Here is a 21304-nt window from a genome sequence, read left to right as displayed (position 1 = left end):
TTTTCTCCATATTTCATTTAATTAATTCGCATAAGCTTTATCTCATGCAGCACTTCATGAGATTTGCCTCTTTCTGTTATTTTTTTCGTTGTTCTAATTTTATATCTAACCACTTTGATGAAACTGCACACATTTTTTTATTTTTATTTCATTAAAGATGTTTGCCTTCTCAATCATTCATGCTGGAACGTTTACGACTGTCATGCCTCACTTTTATTTCACACATTATTTCGTTCATTAATTCTGTGAAGTCTTTGTAAAAATATCATATAATCCGTAAATCACATAATGTATAAACAAGCACACCAATTAATACCTTGGAAAAAAAAGTAATTGTTACACCTCTGTGGTCTTAAACTAAGTATAAAAAAGAGCGAAAACCATGAAGTTTTGTAAAATTCAACAATAAGTTATTTGTCAAGAATACCAAGTTTAAAAAAGTACGTGAAGTATTATGAATGAAATCCCAAATAGTCCCAAACGTTTTATCATAAGTCCATATGTATAAAGTTTCAACTAAATTCCAGTGGTATTCCAAATAATTTTAACAACTGAATGTGTTGATGTATCTGTAGTCTCGAACGTGGTAACGCGCCAATTGCCTGAATTGTGATGACGTATTACCCGTCTTTTTGATGTATCACATTAATGTAATCCCAAAATGTTTTTGCCTGAATTCACCGTCATTCCAATTTAATATTTCTGTCAAATAATATTACTGATGAGCACTATGTATTTCCAGTGAACAATAATTTAAACAAATAGTTCCACTCAAATGAAAATCTAAACACTATAAAAAGACTGCTTCTGCTTCAAGATTTTAAGGCGAAAATGAGTAATTTCTCAAGTAAACAACATTATATAAAAATTAGGACACAAAACACAGAACCAGGATGAGTGTCAAAAGTTAATTTCTAGAACATTATAAGATGTCAACAAGACCATGTCTATTACTAAAACCATCACAAAGAACATGGTAAACTTCAGGTAAAACATCCGGTTTTTGAATGGGGGAATTCCAATAACCTAGATTCAACTAAGATAAACATGTTTACTTTCATTGATAATGATCGCAATATTTAATCTACGCTCACAAAGAAATATTAGCCATGTATTATGTTGCCTATAAAATCAATAGCTCCAGTCAGATACACAGTGAACATGATTCTGGACAAGGTCACGTACAAATTACAAATGTATATAACATAAAATCATTAAGAAAGGATAACAATTAATACAAATTAAATACACATAACATCAATGAACTGAACAAAAGACCGAAAGAGTGCAGGTTCCCATCTAGTCCTACAATTAAGACCTCGACTCTGATAATTGTTTTGGGCTTCGAGGTCTTACTGCCTAAATAACGGCGCTGTGTAGAGTGTGTTTGAGGCCGACTAACGTCGTAACGAAAGTCAAATTTTCAGGAATATCTCACACACTTGGCAGTCCATAACGACCTTTTCTACAAATTAAAGTCATGTTCTCGTCATACTTTACTTACTCTGATGTCTTTTTCCTAATAAACTCAAATTCTCACACAAGCAAATGGACCTGTTTTCAAATTTCGTTGGTCTACAGTTAAGTTGGTTGGAAAGCAATGGTAGCCGGGAATGCCGAAATCGGACTAATCTGAAGTATACTTCTTTAACGAAACGAATAAAAAAAATATTAATACTGAAGAAAGTGTTAAAACAGCTTCGTTTCATTCATGAGTCTTATTATCCTTTTAATCGATTTCGGTATTCCCGGCTTCCATGGCATTCCTGCCAACTGAAATGTAGACCAACGGAACTTGAAAAAAACGTCCATTTGCTTGAGTGGGAATTTGAATTTATTATGAATAAATACATCAGAGTAAATGTGTGTGTGTGTGTGTGTGTGTGTGTGTGTGTGTCTGATTTAAATTTTAACAGCTTTAAAAAAAATTTAGTCATATCCCTACGATGTCTGGCGTGTGACAGTTTATAGTGACGTCTAGCACTGGGACATCATGCCGCAGACATGTAGCATGATGTCCTACCCAGTCACATTATCCTGACACCAGACCGACCAGTCCTAACACTAATCTCTTAATGCTGAGCGCCAAGCGAGGAAGCTGTTAGTATCATTTTTGTAAGTCTTTGGTATAACTCGGCCGGGTTTCGAACCCGAGACCTCATGCATCCGAGGCGGACGCTCTAACCACTAGGCCACTGGAGCGGTCTCATCAGAGTAAGTAAAGTCTGACAAAAATTATAACTTTAATTTGTAGAAAAGCGCCGATAAGGGCTGCGAATGTGTGATATATTCCTGAAAATTTGCCTTATCGTTCCGATGTTAATCGACATCGGAACACGCTACACAACACCATCATTTGGGCAATAAAGCCTCGACGCCCAAAACATAAATATCAGAGTCGAGGTCTTACATTGTACAACTAGTTCCCATCCTACGAACGAAGCAGCATGGGTCAGCTATCGTGGTGTATCGTTAGGCAAGGAACTTTACTCAAATTGGTTTGGCACTAAATCACCCAACAAAACCTGTCGAATGTACTGATGATTTTCAGATTTGTAAATGAACTGGAAACATAGAATCAAAACACCAATCAGTTCACGTCATTTCTGTCACATCGAAATAATTATTTTACTGCACATGCAATAAATAAATAAATTTTCATGATTACTTAATTTCAAACATTTCCATAACTTCATATATATTTTTTATAAAGGGCACCATTTATTATTAAGAGAAGTTTTTGTTAAAACAAAATTAAAAGTGGGAAAACAAAAGAACTGCAGATGACGAAAACGCTTTATTCCAATATCAGTATGATCGTTTCCGTCGTGTCTTTTAACTGAACTCGTATATTGAATTAGTAAACGTAAAGATGGTGATTTAATTATCGCCAAGAGCATGTATGTATCACGTGGTATATGAGGTGATGAAATGTCGAAGGCCAGAGCTATTGATCTGCCACTGGAAACTATTCTCAAAGTAGCTGAATGGTCGGATGCTAATACGTTTACACTTTTACAATAAGCCAATTGTTAATAAGCATGATAACTTTCAAAAAGCTAAAACGTTATATGTTTCATAGGCAAGTGTGGTACTTGACACTGAATGCGGATTTTCGCACGGTAGTGAATGTGCGTTAGTAAATAAATGTTTCATCATTCTGTACTTGTGTGTGATTTGCATTTTTAACGTAAGTTAAACCATTTTCCAGTCATATCGCTACGCTGCCTGCAGTGTTGCAGTTTATGGTGATGTGCAGCACTAGGGCATAATGCCGCAGACATGTAACATCATGTCCCATCCAGTCATTATCCTGACGCCAGGCCCACCAGTCCTGACACTAACCTCTTAATGCTGAGCGTCAAACGAGGCAGCTGCAAGTACCATTTGTATACGTCTTTGGTATGACTCGGTTGGAGTTCGAAACCAAGATCTTCCCCATCCGAGGCGGACGTTCTAACCACTTAGGCCACTGGAACGGTTTCGCACTTGAATCTGTCTCTATGGATTTGGTAAATATAATTGTTATGAAGAGCGCACCTGAACTCGATCCAATTCTGATATCACTGCTGCTTGCGTGCTTAGATTCAGTATTGCCTTCACTAACCGATGTTATCAGTACTTCTCTCTCATTTGAGGAATTCCCAGTGTTTTTTAAAACTGCCATTGTAAAGCCTCTGCTGAAGAAATCGACAATTGAACCTAACAATTTAAAGAACTAACGCATGTTTCTAACCTCTCATTCATTTCAAACATCTTAGAAAAAGCTGTTCTATCCCAACTTGTACTTCATATAAATTCAATTAATCTTCTTAGCATAACGCCTCGCCATGGTACTGAAGACACCCTTCTAATTAACGACCTTCTCTCTGCTTTGGTTAGTGGAAAGATACAGTCCTCACCCTCCTTCACTCGTCTGCATTTCTTGACCGTCTCCAGCGTGAATTTGGTATTCAAGACACAGGTTCAAGTTCTACTTAGTCCACAGAACGCAAAATGTGTCAGCAAATGGAAAACATTCCAGCCATATTGATCTCATCTTTGCTAGCCAAGGTTCCGATCTGATATCCTTGGCGTATCAAGCAGACATTTCTGTGCTTCGGCCCTTTTAATTTCATTGGATGCGGCGGCAACTTACCGTATCAAAATTAAGTTGTTAAATTCTGAACACTGTTCCTACATGATCGAGACAAAGGGAGCACACAATCTGAATGTAGACCAACGGAACTTGAAAAAACGTCCATTTGATTGAGAGGGAATTTGAATTTATTATGAATAAATACATCAGAGTAAGTGTGTGTGTGTGTGTGTGTGTGATTTAGATTTTTAACAACTTTAACAATTCGCTACGATATCTGCAGTGTGACAGTTTACAGTGACGTCTAGCACTGGGACATCATGCCGCAGACATGTAGCATGATGTCCTACCCAGTCACATTATCCTGACACCAGACCAACCAGTCCTAACACTAACCTTTTAATGCTGAGCGCCAAGCGAGGAAGCTGTTAGTATCATTTTTGTAAGTCTTTGGTATAACTCGGCCGGGTTTCGAACCCGCGACCTCATGCATCGGAGGCGGACGCTCTAACCACTAGGCCACTGGAGCGGTCTCATCAGAGTAAGTAAAGTCTGACTAAAAATTATAACTTTAATTTGTAGAAAAGCGCCCATAAGGGCTGCGAATGTGTGATATACTCCTGAAAATTTGACTTATCGTTCCAATGTTAATCGACATCGGAAAACGCAACACAACACCATCATTTGGGCGATAAAGCCTCGACGCCCAAAACATAAATATCAGAGTCGAGGTCTTACAATGTAGAACTAGTTCCCATCCTACGAACAAAGCAGCATGGGTCAGCTATCGTGGTGTATAGTTAGGCAAGGAACTTTACTCAGATTGGTTTGGCACTAAATCACCCAACAAAACCTGTTGAATGAACTGATGATTTTCAGATTTGTAAATGAACTGGAAACATAGAATCAAAACACCAAGCAGTTCACGTCGTTTCTGTCACATCGAAATAATTATTTTACTGCACATGCAAATAAATAAATAAATTTTCATGATTACTTAATTTCAAACATTTCCATAACTTCATATATATTTTTTATAAAGGGCACCATTTATTATTAAGAGAAGTTTTTGTTAAAAAAAAAAATAAAAGAAGGAAAACAAAAGAACTGCAGATGACGAAAACGACAAATTCCAATATCAGTATGATCGTTTCCGTCGTGTCTTTTAACCGAACTCGTATATTGAATTAGTAAACGTAAAGATGGTGATTTAATTATCGCCAAGAGCATGCATGTATCACGTGGTATATGAGGTGATGCAATGTCGAAGGCCAGAGCTATTGATCTGCCACTGGAAACTATTCTCAGAGTAGCTGAATGGTTGTTGTTGTTGTTGTGGGGTTTAACGCCATTTTTCAGCACGATAGGCTATACATGGCGGCCAGTATTAATGGTGGAGGCAGAACCCGGAAGCTGAATGGTCGGATGCTAATACGTTTACACTTTTACAATAAGCCAATTGTTAATAAGCATGATAACTTTCAGAAAGCTAAAACGTTTCATGTTTCATAGGCAAGTGTGGTACTTGACACTGAATGCGGATTTTCGCACGGTAGTGAATGTGCGTTAGTAAATAAATGTGTTTCATCATTCTGTACTTGTGTGTGATTTGCATTTTTAACGTAAGTTAAACCATTTTCCAGTCATATCGCTACGCTGCCTGCAGTGTTGCAGTTTATGGTGATGTGCAGCACTAGGGCATAATGCCGCAGACATGTAACATCATGTCCCATCCAGTCACATTATCCTGACGCCAGGCCCAACAGTCCTGACACTAACCTCTTAATGCTGAGCGTCAAACGAGGCAGCTGCTAGTACCATTTGCATAAGTCTTTGGTATGACTCGGCTGGAGTTCGAACCCAAGATCTCCCGCATCTGAGGCGGACGTTCTAACCACTTAGGCCACTGGAACGGTTTCGCATTTGAATCTGTCTCAATGGATTTGGTAAATATAATTGTTATGAAGAGCGCACCTGAACTCGATCTAATTCTGATATCACTGCTGCTTGCGTGCTTAGATTCAGTATTGCCTTCACTAACCGATGTTATCAGTACTTCTCTCTCATTTGAGGAATTCCCAGTGTTTTTTAAAACTGCCATTGTAAAGCCTCTGCTGAAGAAACCGACACTTGAACCTAACAATTTAAAGAACTAACGCATGTTTCTAACCTCTCATTCATTTCAAACATCTTAGAAAAAGCTGTTCTATCCCAACTTGTATTTCACATAAATTCAACTAATCTTCTTAGCATAACGCCTCGCCATGGTACTGAAGACACCCTTCTAATTAACGACCTTCTCTCTGCTTTGGTTAGTGGAAAGATCACAGTCCTCACCCTCCTTCACTCGTCTGCATTTCTTGACCGTCTCCAGCGTGAATTTGGTATTCAAGATACAGGTTCAAGTTCTACTTAGTCCACAGAACGCAAAATGTGTCAGCAAATGGAAAACATTCCAGCCATATTGATCTCATCTTTGCTAGCCAAGGTTCCGATCTGATATCCTTGGCGTATCAAGCAGACATTTCTGTGCTTCGGCCCTTTTAATTTCATTGGATGCGGCGGCAACTTACCGTATCAAAATTAAGTTGTTAAATTCTGAACACTGTTCCTACATGATCGAGACAAAGGGAGCACACAATTTGAATGTAGACCAACGGAACTTGAAAAAACGTCCATTTGATTGAGTGGGAATTTGAATTTATTATGAATAAATACATCAGAGTAAGTGTGTGTGTGTGTGTGTGTGTGTGTGTGTGTGTGATTTAGATTTTTAACAACTTTAACAATTCGCTACGATATCTGCAGTGTGACAGTTTACAGTGACGTCTAGCACTGGGACATCATGCCGCAGACATGTAGCATGATGTCCTACCCAGTCACATTATCCTGACACCAGACCGACCAGTCCTAACACTAACCTTTTAATGCTGAGCGCCAAGCGAGGAAGCTGTTAGTATCATTTTTGTAAGTCTTTGGTATAACTCGGCCGGGTTTCGAACCCGCGACCTCATGCATCGGAGGCGGACGCTCTAACCACTAGGCCACTGGAGCGGTCTCATCAGAGTAAGTAAAGTCTGACTAAAAATTATAACTTTAATTTGTAGAAAAGCGCCCATAAGGGCTGCGAATGTGTGATATACTCCTGAAAATTTGACTTATCGTTCCAATGTTAATCGACATCGGAAAACGCAACACAACACCATCATTTGGGCGATAAAGCCTCGACGCCCAAAACATAAATATCAGAGTCGAGGTCTTACAATGTAGAACTAGTTCCCATCCTACGAACAAAGCAGCATGGGTCAGCTATCGTGGTGTATCGTTAGGCAAGGAACTTTACTCAGATTGGTTTGGCACTAAATCACCCAACAAAACCTGTTGAATGAACTGATGATTTTCAGATTTGTAAATGAACTGGAAACATAGAATCAAAACACCAAGCAGTTCACGTCGTTTCTGTCACATCGAAATAATTATTTTACTGCACATGCAAATAAATAAATAAATTTTCATGATTACTTAATTTCAAACATTTCCATAACTTCATATATATTTTTTATAAAGGGCACCATTTATTACACTGGTCAACAGTGAAATCATTACTGACTTGAAAAGGCCCTAATCTGTAGTATTTTGGTGTGCCGAACACGAATATAACCGTGAAAAAGTTGTATTGGCTCTCGTTTTGAAGATATTCATATACCTCATTTTCTATGTTTCACTGTGTAAATTTCTCCAGTAGGACTGCAGCAACATCCGGAATAATGATGTAACATTGCATAATACCATCATGCTCACATCATCCACAGTTGATTGCATCATTTTCTGATGCAGTGCAATACTAATGCCATGCGGCTGCTGAAGTAAGTTGACGTCAGCAGTGTACTATACATGTGTAGGCCTATTATACTAATGCCAGGCGGCTGCTGAAGCTGACGTAAGCAGTGTACTATATAAAGCCCAATCAGATAGGTTCAGCATTTAAAATATTTTAGACGTTGTGCGAGACAGTTCAAGCTACTGTTACATAAAACTTATTATTTTATCCATTTACGTACAATAAAGAACAGTAATGCCTCGAAAGTGTGTTAATACCGCGGACAATTTTTGCTATATTTGTGGGGAAGTGACATTTGCCAACCAGAAGAAAAGTATCAATTCTCAAGTGAAGAAGGCATATCATCTTTACTTCGGATGCAAGGTTGGTGACCAAGACAAGCCTTGGGCTCCGCATATATGCTGTGCTACATGTACAACACAGCTTTCACAGTGGTTGAATTGCAAAAGATCATCAATGCCGTTTGCAGTCCCAATGGTGTGGAGAGAGCCAAGCAACCACCTAAATGACTGTTACTTCTGCTTGGTTCCTCCTCTTTCCGGCGGAATAACGAAGCGAAAGAAGTCGAGAATAGTCTACCCAAACATTCCGTCTGCATTGAGACCAGTTCCACATGGTGAGGGACTTCCTATTCCAGAACCTCCAGCAGAATATTCTCTTGATTCATCTGACGAAGACAAAGGTGAGTCGACCTGTTCTTCTCCTGGTCCATCAGCATGCAGTGATCCAGATTTTCACTGTGGTGCATCATCAACCCCACACAGAATAACACAGGAAGAACTAAATGACCTGATTCGTGATTTGGACTTATCAAAGAACAAGGCAGAATTGCTAGGATCAAGACTCCAACAATGGAATCTTCTAGAAGAAGATGTCACAATTACTGCATATCGAAAGCGCCACCAGCAATTGGAGCCTTTCTTCAGAAAGGAAAGTAATCTGATATTCTGTTCCGATATTGAGGGCCTCATGAATGCTTTAAAAATCACTCATGACCCACAAGAATGGAGACTATTTGTGGACTCTTCGAAACTGAGTCTCAAGGCTGTGCTTTTGCACAATGGAAACATTCTTCCATCTATTCCAGTAGCGTATGCTGTCCACATGAAAGAGACATACGATAACTTAAGGCAGCTACTGAATTCCATTGAGTATAACAAGTACAGCTGGCACCTCTGTGGTGATTTGAAGGTAGTTGCCCTTTTAATGGGACTGCAGCAAGGATATACAAAATACATGTGTTTCTTATGCGAGTGGGATAGCCGAGCAAGGGAAATGCACTACATGAGGAAGGAATGGACTCACAGGCAGAATGTAGCCATTGGAGAGAAGAATATCCAACACCCAGCTCTGGTTGAGGCTCAGAAAATCTTGCTACCACCCCTTCACATCAAACTAGGTTTGATGAAGAACTTCGTGAAAGCCATTGACCGGACTTTGCCAGCATTCCGATACCTGCATGAAAAATTCCCTCGACTCAGCGAAGCAAAGATTAAAGAGGGAGTTTTTGTGGGTCCTCAGATTCGAGAGCTTTTCAAAGATGACCGGTTCAACAACTTGCTGGAAGGTGACGCGAAACAAGCATGGAATGCTTTTCGCCTAGTTTCTACAAACTTCCTCGGAAATGTTAGGGCAGAAAACTATAAGGAACTAGTAGAAGACATGTTGATGAAGTATAAGAAACTTGGCTGCAATATGTCTCTAAAGATTCACTTCCTTCATTCCCATTTGGATTTCTTTCCTAGCAACTGTGGTATTGTTAGTGATGAACACGGCGAACGTTTTCATCAAGATATCGCAACAATGGAACAAAGATACCAGGGAAAATGGTCCACTACAATGCTGGCTGACTACTGCTGGACACTCCTCAGAGATGCTCCCGAACAGCTGTACAAGAGACAGGCGAAGAAATCTAAGATGTAGTCAATGACTTGATTTTTTATAGGTAGGCTATTACAGTTGACCTTTTACTATTGGAATGCATTTCGTTATGTAAACATTAATTTCTTGCAGATTACAAAAAAACTAGAGCCAATTTTGCAATTTGACTGTCATATTCGTGTTCAGCACATAAAAATTGATAAGAATTGACTAATTTTATTTCAGTAACATGACTTTTGTAAAAATTTGTTGTCCAGTGTTAATAAGAGAAGTTTTTGTTAAAAAAAATAAAAGAAGGAAAACAAAAGAACTGCAGATGACGAAAACGACAAATTCCAATATCAGTATGATCGTTTCCGTCGTGTCTTTTAACTGAACTCGTATATTGGATTAGTAAACGTAAAGATGGTGATTTAATTATCCCCAAGAGCATGCATGTATCACGTGGTATATGAGGTGATGCAATGTCGAAGGCCAGAGCTATTGATCTGCCACTGGAAACTATTCTCAGAGTAGCTGAATGGTTGTTGTTGTTGTTGTGGGGTTTAACGCCATTTTTCAGCACGATAGGCTATACATGGCGGCCAGTATTAATGGTGGAGGCAGAACCCGGAAGCTGAATGGTCGGATGCTAATACGTTTACACTTTTACAATAAGCCAATTGTTAATAAGCATGATAACTTTCAGAAAGCTAAAACGTTTCATGTTTCATAGGCAAGTGTGGTACTTGACACTGAATGCGGATTTTCGCACGGTAGTGAATGTGCGTTAGTAAATAAATGTTTCATCATTCTGTACTTGTGTGTGATTTGCATTTTTAACGTAAGTTAAACCATTTTCCAGTCATATCGCTACGCTGCCTGCAGTGTTGCAGTTTATGGTGATGTGCAGCACTAGGGCATAATGCCGCAGACATGTAACATCATGTCCCATCCAGTCACATTATCCTGACGCCAGGCCCACCAGTCCTGACACTAACCTCTTAATGCTGAGCGTCAAACGAGGCAGTTGCTAGTACCATTTGCATAAGTCTTTGGTATGACTCGGCTGGAGTTCGAAACCAAGATCTCCCGCATCTGAGGCGGACGTTCTAACCATTTAGGCCACTGGAACGGTTTCGCATTTGAATCTGTCTCTATGGATCTGGTAAATATAATTGTTATGAAGAGCGCACCTGAACTCGATCCAATTCTAATATCACTGCTGCTTGCGTGCTTAGATTCAGTATTGCCTTCACTAACCGATGTTATCAGTACTTCTCTCTCATTTGAGGAATTCCCAGTGTTTTTTAAAACTGCCATTGTAAAGCCTCTGCTGAAGAAATCGACAATTGAACCTAACAATTTAAAGAACTAACGCATGTTTCTAACCTCTCATTCATTTCAAACATCTTAGAAAAAGCTGTTCTATCCCAACTTGTACTTCATATAAATTCAATTAATCTTCTTAGCATAACGCCTCGCCATGGTACTGAAGACACCCTTCTAATTAACGACCTTCTCTCTGCTTTGGTTAGTGGAAAGATACAGTCCTCACCCTCCTTCACTCGTCTGCATTTCTTGACCGTCTCCAGCGTGAATTTGGTATTCAAGACACAGGTTCAAGTTCTCAGCAAATGGAAAACATTCCAGCCATATTGATCTCATCTTTGCTAGCCAAGGTTCCGACGTGATATCCTTATCTTGGCGTATCGAGCAGACATTTCTGTGTCTCGGGCCTGTGAATTTCATTGGATGCAGCGGCAACTTACCGTATCCTCTCAAAATTAACTCGTTAAACTCTGAACACTGTTCCTACATGATTGAGATAAAGGGAGCACACAACTTGAATGGACTCATAAATAAGCAATTTTCCACTGCCTGTCACTCAAATTGACACGTAATGGCTTCCCTCTTGTACATTGTCATACTGTCTTTGTTAAACTTACAAGGTATCCTTGTTAGGTCAATTGCCTCCACAATGTTCGGCCGATGTACAATGCACCACGCTTTTGGTTAGTTGGCAAAACATACTAAGTGAGGCAACTCACGAAATCCAAAAGATGTCGCTTGGACAAAGCACCAATGTACCTGTTCGATTCGCCAAGGTGTAGATATGGTTGTTGTATCTGAACCTTGGCTAGCGAAGATGTATTGATCTCCGTTTTTGATTTACAAGGCTCTGTTATATGCCCATTTCTCTTCGGTCTATACGCTCAGCCGCTCTCAATTGTCATAGATCGAAATCCGGTGTCTCGCCAATTGTACGCTGATGACAGTCAAATATACAAAATCTAGCTGAAAATCTGAAATTGAGGCTACCATCAAAGGCACAGCGATGTGCATTTCCAACGTGAAGTCGGAGATGACGTGTAACAAGCTGCAAATGAACGATGATAAAACTGAAGCCATCCTAATCACCATGCCTCAAACAATATGTATTAGTAATAGCAACATTACATTCACCCAATCAGTACGAAAACTAGGTGTCACTCTCGACAGTATGCAAGGCTACATAGCTGGAGTAAGATTCGTCGGCTCCATCCCAATTTTCTTTCAGTTGATGCCACTAAAATACGTGTGTTCCTTAGCACTTTCACTTCTATCTGGTTGGTCTCAATATCTACTATAAAAACATCAAGAGGTTCAAAACAAGGCTGTTCGGATCATTCTTTAAGCACACATCGCCCTTGCATGTTGCCTTCGTTGGCTACCCATTCGATCCATAATCAAGCACACAATCTATACTCTATGTTACATTTCGTTGACTGGCTCCAGTCCAATATGCCTATCTGTCCCCACTCATGTGTACACCTCAGTTAGAAAACTTCGCATTCCCACTGTTCACTGTTAAAACGAAGTCATACGGACAAGGTTCTTTTGAGTGGGGCCAAGCTACGTGGAACGAATTGCCCACAGATCTTAGACATAAGGATAGGGTGATCTCATTTAGGAGTGCTTTTAAAACTCGATCATTTCGGAAGTCTCTTAAAGAATTATTCATGTTTACTTCCTTAATTATTCTCAGCATGTGTTTGTTTCGTAATTTAACGGCGTTTGTTTTTGTAATTTTATTGTTATATGTTTTCATGTCTTATCTAATACTGTAAAGCGCTTATAGCTTCTAAAGATTATTTTTATTTTTATTATTATTATTATTTGTAGGAGATTGTTATATTGTTTTGCTGGATACGTACTTTTGTTTCTGCATTTTCAAGAAAAATTACGAAATCTTATCGTAAACAAACACATTTAATAGACCGCTACGGTGGCCTAAGTGGTTAAAGCCACCCCCACCCACCCAACCCCACACACATATAAGGAGTCTGGCGGATTGACGCCCGTGGCTTCCAACATTGTTTAAAACTTTTACTGAAAAACCTACCATTGAGAACTGAGCTGGCGCATAAACAATACGCGTGTAATGTCATCTCTTCAGTACTGAGATTAAATAGATCTTTGCCCAGACCAAAATTAGATTATTGGCGTGTTGATTCGTTGATAAAAGCTTCACACCTTCGGTGCTCGTGAGATCGCATACTACTGGATCGGAACATAGCTCGGCCATTTCCGTAAAGCTGTGAAATAGCCTCATAAGTAGTTGTAAGTATTCCGGTGGATGGCTTTTGTTGTTGTTGTTGTTTTGGGGCTTAACGCCATTTTTCAGCACACGATAGGCTATACATGGCGGCCAGTATTAATGGTGGAGGAAGAACCCGGGAAAACCCCGGCAAGAACCACCGACCCACGAGAAGCTACTGGCAAGCTTTCCCACCGGTGGATGGCACGGCATATGTTGCGTCGCCGACAATGTTTCAACTATGACTTTGTTTCTTTCTGTCGCATATTGTTCCATGTGAATTAAAATTGTTCAGGATATACTTTGCACTAACGACTAATTACATATGAATTTTTTTTACCCCGTTTGACCGAAAATACCGACGATGTTCCGACTGTCAGAAAACTATCATCCTCCATCTCTGGCGAAAGTACAGGTTTTCCGTACTTGTTTTCCCATGATGCACCGCGCCCTTATGAAACTTTCAACCAACCACTACGTTTCAGGGGAAGTTTTCAAACTAGTAATTATGGGAATGACGTCATCGCGTTGCGAAGAATTTTCCTGACTAACTAATCGGAACACACAGACTTAATAGTTTATGACCTACGATAATGGCTTGACATTATGGGCAGGGTACCAACCGACAAGGGGGTGGGGAGATTTACGAAACTCAACGTTGTAGCTAAGTTATGATCGTAAATTTACACACATCTTGATTCCATTGACAAATTCACACACTCCACCTATTTACCACCGACCATCCGTTAAGTACTGTATATCCAGCATTCCAATGGGCCCGTTGTCCAACCTCATTGCGTAACAAAGCTGGGTGTGTTTAGTTTGGCAGACTATAAAGCGGGCCGTTTAAGTGATTGTCTGTCATAGTACATGGCAGGTTAAGTTACCGTCTGTCTTAGTACATGGCAGGTTAAGTGATCGTCTGTTATAGTACATACATGGCCGGTTAATTGATCGTCTGTTATAGTACACAGCCAGTTAAGTGATCGTCTGTCATAGTACACAGCCAGTTAAGTGATCGTCTGTCATAGTACAAAGCCAGTTAAGTGATCGTATGTCATAGCACATGGCAGGTTAAGTGATCGTCTGTTATAGTACATACATGGCCGGTTAATTGATTGTCTGTCATAGTACACAGCCAGTTAAAGTGATCGTCTGTTATAGTACACAGCCAGTTAAGTGATCGTCTGTCATATAGCACATGGCAGGTTATGTGATCGTCTGGTATAGTACATACATGGCCAGTTAAATGATCGTCTGTTATAGTACACAGCCAGTTAAGTGATCGTCTGTCATTGTACACAGCCAGTTAAGTGACTGTCTGTCATTGTACACAGCTAGTTAAGTGATCGTATGTCATAGCACATGACAGGTTAAGTGATCGTCTGTTATAGTACATACATGGCCGGTTAAGTGATCGTTTGTTATAGTACACAGCCAGTTAAGTGATCGTCTGTCATAGCACATGGCAGGTTAAGTGATCGTCTGTTATAGTACATATATGGCCAGTTAACTGATCGTCTGTCATAATACACAGCCAGTTAAGTGATCGTCTGTTATAGTACACAGCCAGTTAAGTGATCGTCAGTCATAGCACATGGCAGGTTAAGTGATCGTCTGTTATAGTACACAGCCAGTTAACTGATTGTCTGTCATAGCACATGGCAGGTTAAGTGATCGTCTGTTATAGTACATACATGGCCGGTTAATTGATCGTTTGTTATAGTACACAGCCAGTTAAGTGATCGTCTGTCATATCACATGGCAGGTTAAGTGATTGTCTGTTATAGTACATACATGGCCGATTAATTGATTGTTTGTTATGCTACATAGCCAGTTAAGTGATCGTCTGTCATAGCACATTGCCAGTTAACTTGAAGTGAGTCTCAGTCGCTGTAGTAAATGGCCAGTTAAGCAATTGTTTGTTATGTATTAATATGTAATTGCACTGTGCAATGTACCAGTCTCCAATCATAAATACTGAACCTGGAGTCACACAACTAATGTAGACCTTGAGTTTTTAACAGGGACTAAGGAACTACAGGGACACTGTGTCTGTGACTAGGATTTTTAACGTAGCTTTAACAATTTTTCAGTCATATCGCTACGAGGTCTGCAGTGTGGCAGTTTATAGTGATGTCTAGCACTGGGGTATCATGCCGCAGACACGTAGCATGATGTCCCACCCAGTCAAATGATCCTGACATCAGGCCGACCAGTCCTAACACTAGCCTCTTAATGCTGAGCGCCAAGCGAGGCAACTGTTAGTACCATTTTTGTAAGTCTTTGGTACGAATCGGCCGGGGATCGAACCCACGACCTCCCGCTTCCGAGGCGGACGCTCTAACCACAATTCACCAAAAGTAAACGCTAACACTTCACTCCATGACGTTTGGTCCTAGTCACTGGCTAATTATTTCCGGCTAAGGATTATTTACATTGGACCGAGTTCAAATAATCAAACAAGTAATCACAAAAATCTAAGAATTCCTTAAAACGGGGCGCTATAACCAAATGCGCGTATATATATATATATATATATATATATATATATATATATATATATATATATATATATATATATATATAGTTTGGCTAGACAAATGAGTTGGTTTTACCGAAAAGGTTACAAACAAATTTTGAGTGAATTAAAGAGCCTAAAGTCTGACTTTTGTATTTCTGTTCAAACAGTTAGAAAGTGAAAAACAGTATAAAATAATACCATGTTCCAGCACAATTATGGAATTTTGAGTGTGTCGCTCCTAGGAACTAAAAAAATTGCCCAACCCACCCCCACCTTCGCAAACCACAGACGATCACTTAACCTGCCATGTGCTATGACAGACAATCAGTTAACTGGCTGTGTACTATAACAGACGATCACTTAACTGGCTGTGTACTATAACATTACGACATTTTTTCCTTCCTTTTGTTTTTACTTAAATTACGTTTATTTAGGAAAACCAGATTTTCGTACTTTAAGATCTGCCGTCCCTTGAATTTTGACGCATTATTCAGCGGTCTTTTCTAACTATTGAGAAATCCTACACTGTTCTAGCCGACTAAACTCAAATTAAAAAAGAAAAAAAAAAAACAACAGAAGAAACAAACAAACGCAACATGTACTTTGCCTTGATAGTCAATGTGCGTATAATAATTTTCCATATAAATAGTATTGCCGTTTTGAATGTGTCCTTATCTTCCCTTGTAAACATTACTGATAGTACAAACTTGTCCTGTGTTTACCCACATAAACAGCACTGATGTTACAAACGTGTCTTGTATTTACCCACATGAACAGCACTGATGTTACAAACGTGTCATGTATTTACCCACATGAACAGCAGTGATGTTACAAACTCGTCCCGTATTTACCCACATGAATAGCTCTGATGTTACAAACGTGTCCTGTATTTACCCACATGAACAGCACTGATGTTACAAACTCGTCCCGTATTTACCCACATGAACAGCACTGATGTTACAAACGTGTCCTGTATTTACCCACATGAACAGCACTGATGTTACAAACGTGTCCTGTATTTACCCACAGCACTGATGTTACAAACTCGTCCCGTATTTACCCACATGAACAGCGCTGATGTTACAAACTCGTCCCGTATTTACCCACGTAAACAGTACTGCCATTACAAATTTGTCCTGGATTTTCCCTAGTAGACATTATTGTCAATACAATTTGTTCCTGTACTTCATCAAAGCTTGTCACGCTACATTAGCCTCATCTTCAGTAGAGAAAAATTCTAAAACCATTCGATGGGAATTACCGAAAATAATTTTAAAGAATTAAAAATAACACCATTTCTTCCTTTAAACTACTCAGTATTGAAACCATCCCTGATATACTTTGGAAATAACAAGACTTTCAAATTAGTTGCCGTGGTACACATAACAGATATCCGCATAACACCCTTTTTATTTGGAAAATCAAGTAGACATCATTGGAAGTCTTTTGTTGAAAACCGCATGTCAGAATGATCATCCATGCAGGAGGGGTCGTGACAATAAGAAACTTTAAGGCAGTCCTCGTGGCAGGCATAGTGGACGTACGACTGGCACTAGTTTCATCAAAGACTTGGTGAAATTCCCTGTCTGGGGTAGAAGTGACAACACAATGTTTAAGGCATTCATCATGGCAGCCATATTGGATATATGACTGGTACATTTTCCATTTAGGGCCAACTCGGTCTCATAAGAAGTCTATATGTTGTTATAGCCATCCATTTGGCTAGAAGCAAAGAAAACAATATAGTATCAATAGCAGGATTTTCAAGATGGACAATATGTCGGCCATATTGGGCATGAGATCGGCACCCACTTCAATTACAAACAAGATATCATAAGAAGTCTTAGAGTGAAAACCACATGCTGTTAAGACGACCTATAAGTGAGAAACAGATTACAAAAATTTCAATATGGCCGCTATTGTAGCCATCTTGGACTTTGGATCGCCACCATTTTCATTAAGGAATAACCAAATGGCATAATAAGTCTTTTGGTGATAAACCCATGTTGATAAAATCATCCACTCAGGAGGATCAGCGGCCATATTGGTTGTCAGAGCAACACTAGTTTCAGTTAGGACCAAGTGGATTACCGATTGAATACGCGTGCAATGTTTCAAGGCAATCCTCCAAGTAATTTAGCAAGCGTGGCGATAATAAACCCGTGTTAGTGGCCGAACGGTCATGCGTGGGACAACTGACCATCCCACATGATCTTCTGGTACATGGCCAGCAGAGCTAAACACTACTGATGTAAGTTTTGTACAGGTAAAACACAATCAGTAAAATGACTTTTTTGTCTATAGCATCGTCGTAAGTCTGATATGTTCAGAACCTTGGCTTGCGAAGACAAGTTTATAGTAAATGGACCCATTTTGAATATAAATATTTAATCTGAAACAATAGTTTTCGGCAATACATTTCTCATTGACATTAATCAGCCTAGGTGTACATGGTGAAGGGTGCATACTGTAAGTGGTGTATCGACACTGCTGTAAAATGAACACTATCTCCCCCCCCCCCCCACTTACACCCGTTGGTTTTGACCGGTTATGGATTGTTTTTACACAAGTTATCAGTTCATCCAAACGATGAAAATTAACCACATACAATGATGTGTTATATAAAGATACAAATTTTGATTACAATTATGATGATGCAATGCTAATTAGGCTAAAAACAAATACATGTTTCACATCGCCGACATTCCCTTTTCTTGTTGCCGACCCTAGAAAGTTATTATATTGATTTCTGAATCTAATTCAGCTGGTCTAGCTAGCAATATAAGTGCTTAGTACATCTTATAAACTAATCATTATAAAAAATACATAATGTTTAAAGAAAAAAGAAAATTAAAAAAACATTTTAAATGCCTAAATTAATTTGTGAATCTAACTGAGCCAGTTTAGCCCAGTACTTTAAGTGCTTTTATATATATATAGTTTAAAATACCGAGCTACCCAATTTTAAAACTAGTGCAATAGGAAACATTTTATTTTGCCTTACCCACCTTGAAAAAGGGCATTATGCTAAGAAATAGCAAAATGCAAAGTATATTTGGCAACCAATATGCTTTTCCTGAAAATAATGAAAGCCATATAACTGTCACACTGAAACAAAATCTATATAATGCCGTCTTCATTCCTCCCAAATTCAAGTGATACTAAATGTGACTACCTATAACCTGATGTTATAAAATAAAAATCTTTCTCATTAAACTAAGGAGTCATTGATATTTGTACGTGAATACAGCTGACCGTAACGTAATTTCTACACGGTGTTTCCCAAAATGAATAGAATCGGGCCAGTGCTCTGAACGGCCCTTGCTGTTAAACTGTCCACCATCCCAGTGCTGTATTTAGGAGTAGGCGACCCAACGGGCTTTGGGCGCAACAAAAAATAGAACAAAAAGATTATATTCAAATAAATGGAGGTTGGTGAGGGCACTGAAGACGGTCCACGCCTGGAGCGGCATTCGATCTAAGCCGGCCCTGCCACCATGTTTACATGAGTGATATCACGAAACATTTATCGCTGTACATGAAAAGTACGAGTATATACATAAAACTAGTGAATAACCCCTAAGGGCACCATAAACACACATCACGAGTTACTTACCTGTTTTGTATTAGTCTTTGGTGCGTATAAGATCAGATCAAAACAACGTATTTCACCGGAACATGTGACCTAATTCATGTTCAATCAGCTATGTACGTTACGCTATGCGATAGTCCCGTCGTGTCACTTATCTACGAATGCTTTATCTTCTCGGATGTGCAGAAGTGTTTCCCAGTATGTAGGGAACAACTATAAAATGCGAGATCTGTTTTGTTTCAGGAATGGTTGTGCTTGCATTCCATTAAGTGGAAATACTGCAGTAAGGCGATATGTTTTATTCATTCAGTCGATTTCGAATCGATTCATACATAATACGGCCTTTCTAAGTATAGACGCCAAAAGGCACGCACCTTTATAACACACTGTAGCTGCTAAGGGACTTGAATTACACGGATGTACGAACACGTTCTTTATTGGTAAAACACAAGTATAATGGAGTTCGCCATAAATTACCATATCTATAATGTGGTGTGTACATTGAAAAGAGCAAGCTCCACTCCGAAAAAAATCTCAAGTCAAATTAAACTGATTATATATATATATATATATATATATATATATATATATATATATATATATATATATATATATAAGGAAACATATTGCAAGTTATATACAATGGATAGTATGTATATAGTAGCGATTTCCCTGATCTTAGCAAAATGCTAGCTATATGGATGGTGCAAACTAAGTTTGAAAAATGAAAGATGAACTGCACAAAAATGTTGGAAGGTAAACCCATCCAAATAAATGTAAACAGGAAGAACAAATAAAGATATAGCATCAAACGGAAAAATGTTGCAGTTTTGCTAAGATGGCGCTCACCAATTATTATATACTTTTGAGAGAGTGACGTATGTATTGTGAAGTTGTTTGCATTTAAAACATGCACAGTGGAGACAATGTTGGCATACCTCTATGCTACTTTAATGTAATGTGGCTGACATTTCTAAAGATATTGTACTTTTGGAAATTGTACATGACCTAAGCACACTGCTAACTAAAATGACTGCTCCCTTTTGCTCAAAACATCAGCCTGAATTAACTCTTAAGTACACTATACATTGCAGCTATTAAAATAGAGAAAATGAATTTTGCCAGACTATACAATACCAGCTTCTGAAAGTGCAATGAATGAATTACCAAATATATAAAATGTAAAAAAAAAAGTTATCGGCTCTTTTTTCTACAATTTACCTCTGAAGTTCAGGAAGTGAAAATGACCAATTGAAGCTAGCACTTTTTGAAAGGTGCACATCTGGAGTAAGGCCAAGCTGTATACTCTATAACCCATTTTACACCCATCAATCTTACACCAAAATAAAGGGATTTAAAGGTTCTTTGATCTATACCTAAGATATACAAGATCTTTTTTTAAAAATAGCCAGCATAACCAGTGAGGAACGCCGGAGAAATTCTTTTTCTTTAAAATTCTTTCACATGCAAAATACGAAAACGTACAGCGCCACCTAAAATGTATATAACAAAGTTACCACATGTACAATTATCGAAATATATTGTCAAAATTTGTTATAATGGATTGTAACTTTAGGTTGGATAGCAACGGCTTGCCCTGTACGGCATAAATTTTTACTGTTGTTTGAACTAAATAATACGAATGGAATCATAGACTGATTTAAGCAACGCGTGCAATTAGTATTTGAACTTCTCTGTGAGGTGTTGCTTAAAATCAATAGATAGATCACCTGCACCATCACCACCATCATCATCACCATGTTTAGACCATTAACTAGCACCACCACCATTATTATCCAATTCGTTATCATCTTACATGATATATTATT

General features: G+C 38.8%; 1 protein-coding gene across 1 annotated transcript in view; it reads right to left on the bottom strand.

Moving 5' to 3' along the window:
• Positions 1–19798, bottom strand: part of LOC149788556 (uncharacterized) — a 100429-nt gene extending 80631 nt beyond the window's left edge. The window contains exon 1 of the mRNA XM_089974592.1: positions 19500–19798. The gene's annotated coding sequence lies outside the window, so the exon portion shown is untranslated. The remainder of the gene's footprint in view (positions 1–19499) is intronic.
• Positions 19799–21304: the final 1506 nt, after the last annotated feature.

This window comes from Sinohyriopsis cumingii, chromosome 11 (genome assembly GCF_028554795.1).
Source record: "Sinohyriopsis cumingii isolate HCF-2022 chromosome 11, ASM2855479v2, whole genome shotgun sequence".
In the NCBI taxonomy this organism is placed as follows: domain Eukaryota; kingdom Metazoa; phylum Mollusca; class Bivalvia; order Unionida; family Unionidae; genus Sinohyriopsis; species Sinohyriopsis cumingii.
This window is presented reverse-complemented; position numbering and strand designations above follow the sequence as displayed.